Here is a 6,000-nt window from a genome sequence, read left to right on the forward strand (position 1 = left end):
GCCAACAGCACTTTTCCTGTTGAAGCAGCGCTCGTCACTATTGCAGAATAAAGTGCATGTTCATGCTTTCATTGCGGCTGGTACATAGGTCATTGCATGCCAAGGTTGCTGTTCACTTTCCTTCTTGAGCATATCGTCTGGTCATAAATTGTCAAATTATTTCCACGAAAGTTCAATAATTTCGGGCTTTATTGTACCGTATGGTGCCGGTGATGAGTAGACAGGCTAGTTGTTGGTCTTTTTGTATGCGCAGACTTAGTTTGCCAATCAATTCTTATGCTTTGTGCACTACAGCCAAACGCTTCACAAATAAGCTTGTTAATTATTATTTCCACCAATTTACCTAGTTTATTAGTTGAAACTGCTTCCCGGCTTCTTTATTCAGCTGCTTTGTCTTCCAATATACTACTATTAACGGATAGTATGCTGTTATGTGGGCATGAGGTCTTGCTCCATTTTTATTTCCAGCCATTCTTTTCAAGATGTTGCTAACTGTCTTGGCGTTCATGAAAACCTCTAATTTCAAACTGCAATGCAACTCGTCAAGCAGAAAGGCGTTGCAGCAAAGGTAATATTATGCCTGCTAACCTTGAACAATAATTGTTTTTTAAAAATCTGTGAACATGACAAGGATGGGAGGGGAGGAGGGGGTTAGAGGAAAGCAAAAGGAAGCATTTTGTCGGCACCCAATATTTACGCTATCCGAAAAGTTTACAAGTCAAAGCGTCCAAAACTTCAATTGGTACCATGGAAAACGTAAAAAAAACATTTTATATCAGAATTTTTGTCATTTTATCACAAGTCGCGATGGTGTTTGTGTATTGTTATGTCAGAAACAGTGAGAGGTGAACGCGATAAGTATTGTGTACTGGTTTTGGTCGGAAGCAGGCAAGAGCGGAAAATGCCAAAAGAAAAGAATCTTGTTTATCAAGTTAATGTTCAGGTGAATCATGCTTGCGGAAATGCCCAATTATTTCCAATAATCGCTAAGTGATTCCGTAGTTTTCTGTCCAACTGCTCGGGCGATGCACAAGTGAAGGCAAGTTATGTTTAGCCAAGCCAAGCTTTCGAATGCGAAACGAGTTTCATTACCGTGAACTGTACTTTTACACATGATGCATACTTCAGCGTATTGTCGTCTGGAAGCACGTCGTCTCTTGAAAATATGCGCGAGCTGAACTGAGGAACTGGTTATATAATGCGCAATCAGAACTTACGTTCACATGAACTAGTACGCGAAAAAGCGTAATGTGTGCTGCCATAATATGAAAGCCACCACGGTTCCGCTGTTCTACTCGTAGCCGCATAAAGAGCTCTGATTGTAAGCGTGAACTGTCATGAATTGTAATACATGATAAATGAAGCACAAACGCCTATTCAACAAATAATGAGATTTTGAACAACATGCATGGCCTACTCATGCTTATTAAAGCCTACTTATAAACGCCTACTCATGTACAGTAATATGCGACCACATTGCAATAATCCAGCCATAGTAACACCGTTGTGCTTCCACGTATTACGTTATACCGTTTTCCCCGAGTTTATATGACAATTTGTAGTTACCATTCCTACTTTAACAGCGCAGAGCATGTTTGGTTATACCGCGGTATACTTTGGTGTTCTCATTTCCACCAAAATATTGAGACTTTTCCGGAAATTGTGGGTACCCCTAAAGTTTGCGCGTAGCACACACCTTTTTACAAGATCATTCGTTAACAAACATTCAGCTGTAGACCGACAATCAACACAAATTTCTGAAATGACAGTCACTTTTCCGGTGGCGGTTAGCGAATTCACATTCTGCGCGAACTTCTCGGAACAAGATTGCTCGGAGCAAGTATCCCGCAAGGTTAATGCGACTAGTGCTGTCACAGAATAAAAAAACAGACAGCTACAGTTACTTTTCTGTATGTACTTTTCTGACCTACGGCATTGCCCCTATCATCAGCAACTTTAAAACAATTCGTGAAATGGTCCTATTTTTTGTAAACGTGAGGCAATATTTGTAAAATTTTAAGCCAAGCTCAAATTCGTAAACTTTATGACAAATTCGGGAACGTTGCCTGGTGTGGTAATAGAGAAGACTTTTGGAGTCAACGGTATGCTCTAATAGCCATGATTAAGCCTTTAATGTGAGTAGTTGCGAACTCGCGAATTACCGAACAAATGCTGCCTATGCCATTACCAAGGGAATGGAATCGCAGTGTAGGATGGCAGAAAGTTAAGTGGGGTGGCGAAATTAGGAAATTTGCAGGCGCAAGCTTGAATCAGCTAGCGCAAAATGGGTGTATTTGGAGATCGTTGGAACAAGCCTTCGTCCTGCAGTTTACAAAACTACAGGCACGATGATGATGATGGTAGTGGTGATTATGATGATGCCATGGCAGTATGTTTCCTGGCTTAATTGCCGGCTGTGAAGCATCTGCGAAGACCAGTTGTTTCCAGCGCCGTCATGCGGTGCCATCTAGGAGCAACATCGGGAGGCTCGCAACTATTTTCTGGAGTCGCGATCGGTGAAGGTTTCAAACGTGCAACGTCAACTACTTCCTACAGTTGTTGTGAACACAAAGAAGGCCAGTTTATGTTTCCAAAATTTTCTTCCCATTATGTACATCCGAGATTACGACGGGTATGTGGTGAGCTTGAGAACAGTTTGTTTCCAAAGGACGCTTTGGCCTCGGTATGTCGCCGATTCGCGACATTTATCATTTGGGGCACTCAATTTCGAAGGAACACAGAAATTTTGAAGGAACGAGTGGGAGCACACGTTCCTGGTGCCCCTGCCTGCGTAAGTACTGGCAACACCAGACTGTCCAGTCATGAATAGCTCGCGCCAACCGTGCAAGCGACCAACGTGCAAAAGTTCTTGTGTATGCGCAAATTGCAAAGTGCAAATAAATGTGTCAACTGTTCTCAATATTTTCAGCAGCCATACGCTATTAGAAAAAGTCATCTCGGGCATTCATTATATATGTGGGCATGTTTAGCGCAAAATAAACAGTCTTGCGCTAGTTATGTGGGGAACCGCCTCAGGCTGCCTCTTTTTTTTTATATATGTGTGCAACAATTTTTACGCCTAAGTGCTGGATGTCACAAATTCGCGACATACCACGGAGTTCATTGAAAATTCAGTCCTCGCACAAAATATTGCTCGTATTCCATTATGAGAGATAAATGTAGATAACTCAAGAAATTACAGGAAAACTGCTGAACTTCTTTTAAATATGACGGCGTCGTATTATGGTGCTACGGAAATAAATTACCAAAGCCAACAAACGGCCGCCTGTAATAGCGATGCCATGAGATCAAAACAGACGTCAGTAATGTTTACATAATGTCACTGTAAACGCTACGGCGTGCTTCTGTGGTGGCGTCGAATCAAATTACACACGTCTATATGTTTTACAGGTACTATCTGTAAATATGGCAGCGTGTCATTCCACTACTGTATAATGAACTCGCGGATGTCCGTGTGTTTATTTCTTTTTCAGAATATAGTTGGGAGTCTTTAAGGCCGGGAAAAGTACAGTAAAAACAACGGCGTATATTTCGACAGTGTAGGCCAGACAATAGCCATCAACAAGTTATCTATTTGGGCACATAGTCAGAAGGCATTTCGTCTGCTCGGTGAGAGAGCAGCCGCCAGCACATATACAGGGCTCTAAGCTAGGAGAAAACTCGTCATCATCAACAACCTATCTTTATTTCAACTGCACGACGAAGGCCTTTCCCAGCGGTCACCAATTACTCCTGTCTTGGGCTAGCTGATTCCAACTTGCGCCTGCGAATTTACTATTTTCATCACCCCACCTGATTTCCTGCCGTTTTCGGCTGCGCTTCCCTCCCTTTTTTCCATCATTCAGTGACTCCAATACTCCCCCACTTACCCATAGATACTCTACGCATAACCTGGCTTGCCCATCTGAATTTATTTTTTCTTTTATTGTCGACTAAAATATCGTCTAGGTCCGCTTGCTCTCCGATCCACACCGCTCTCTGCCTGTCTCTTAATATTACGCCTAACATTTTCGATCCACCGCTCTTTGCTCGGTTCTCCACTTTTTCTCGAGGTTTTTTTTGTTAACTTCGAAGTTTATGCCCCATATATTTCCACCAGTAGAATGCAATTATTCCACAGTTTAGGTTTCAACGACAGTGGTAAGCTAACCGTCTGGATTTGGTAATGCCTGTCGTATTCACAACCCATTTTGATTCTACTGTAGACTTACTGATCATGATCACGGTCCACTTTTCGGTTGCATACAGACGGACAATCCAGTAAGTAGGTGAAGTTCCCAAAGAATGTTGTAGTCGCATTTAGAACAAAAAGTTTATGTACAAAGATATAGGAAGGTGACAACAAATAAGTAAAGAAATCTGCCAGTATAACAAACGCGCTGTTCCAACCAATGAGAACCCTTGGGCAGTGCATTCTAATCAATCTGTTTGCTTGCGAAAAGAATAGGGCTGGGAAGCAGTGCGTTAAACTCGAAATTTGAAATATTCGTTCCACTTCAAAACAACAAGGATGTATTTTACTGAACAAGCTTCCCAGATGAGTGAAGTCATAGTTGATATTTTTAAAATTAACATAACGACACTTCTTCCTAATTATCAGTGAATATATATTTGTTCTAGTTAGAGTGCACAGCAGACGACAGTGCTTGTGTCTTACTTCATTCCTTTTTTAGCTTTTGCACTGTTTAACTACAATGGATCACATCCTGCTCACCCAAGTCTCAATTCAGTGGCAACGCTAGGCCTCGGGACAGCCGCTCACCTTGTAAAAATGTCGGCCGGTTCCACGAGGTGCGGCAGGCCTCCGGCTTGCGAGGGTTTTCAAAACTCAACACGCCGACCACTCGTTGGAAAGTTGGCTTTACGGTGTAAGCCACATTCTTTAACGCATGTGCGGTGGCTACTATATGTAAGCACCGATACACTGGATCAAAAAAGCTTTCTCGCATCATCCTGTCTCCATTGAAAAATGAAAAAGAAACAGCATAAATACAGATGGGAAGAAGCGCCGGTGCTATTGTCGCCCTTTCTGGCAGAAACGCATAAATCCATTCCTTCCCAACTTTTTATTCTGCTTTTCTGTCAGGCCGTAAATTATCTTTTGTGTGGACACTTGCGGCGGGCTTTGATGTCGCGACAACCCTGTCATATCAGGGTTTGTAGAGCGGCCCTCAGCTTTCATCACTGACTGACACTGCGCGCTGGACTGGTTGGACACGACATCGTCATCAAAAAGAAAAAAAGGAAAAAAAAACGTTCTAGGCAGGCATTATCTAATAGCGATCTTCCTATATTGAAGAAATGTCAACAGCTTCGCGTACGCTTGATTTACTACTTTTGCAAATGCTATGCCATACACGCGCACAAAAGAAAGAGAATCCTGTAGAATGTGCATCTATACGTGGTAATAGGCAAGAGAGAGAGAGCAGAGGAGAAGTCGCCGAGGTTATTTTGTAGTTATGGCGTTGGGCTGCTAAGGTCGCGCGTTCGTCTCCGGGCCACGGCAGCGGCTTTTCGATGGGGCGAAATGCAAAAAACACTGATATATCGCACAGTCAAAGAAGCCCAGGTGGTTGAACTTATTACGGAGTCTCCCATTTTGGCGTGCCTTATGAATCATAATTAGGTCGTGTTCCTGGCGCACAATCATTTATTTATTTATTATATTTTCTGCACGTTTGGAGTGACGCCTGACACCGGCCAAAGATGGCGATAGCGAGTTGGGCTATGCTAATCGGGGTGCTACCAGATTAGGACGACCTACTCAGCTTCAACAAGGACACGCCCTCATCAGAGCAGGAATTGGCCTCCCTGGGGCAGTGTTCGGTTACTCCCTCACTCATGATTCATACAGTTAACCCATGGCCCTCAGTCCACAGCACCTGACCAAGGCGGCGGCCAGATTTGTAACGCAGCAGAGGGTGCTAAGAATCTCTGGACTCGGATAGGCCGCCAATGGCAACTGACCCTTGCAACTTT

General features: G+C 43.2%; 1 protein-coding gene across 1 annotated transcript in view; it reads right to left on the reverse strand.

Annotated features, from left to right (window-relative positions):
* LOC126517916 (arylsulfatase B-like) overlaps nt 1–4,881 on the reverse strand; it is a 315,163-nt gene extending 310,282 nt beyond the window's left edge. Inside the window, exon 1 of the mRNA XM_050167747.3 lies at nt 4,784–4,881. The gene's annotated coding sequence lies outside the window, so the exon portion shown is untranslated. The remainder of the gene's footprint in view (nt 1–4,783) is intronic.
* Nucleotides 4,882–6,000: the final 1,119 nt, after the last annotated feature.

Source organism: Dermacentor andersoni, chromosome 11 (genome assembly GCF_023375885.2).
Source record: "Dermacentor andersoni chromosome 11, qqDerAnde1_hic_scaffold, whole genome shotgun sequence".
In the NCBI taxonomy this organism is placed as follows: Eukaryota; Metazoa; Arthropoda; class Arachnida; order Ixodida; family Ixodidae; genus Dermacentor; species Dermacentor andersoni.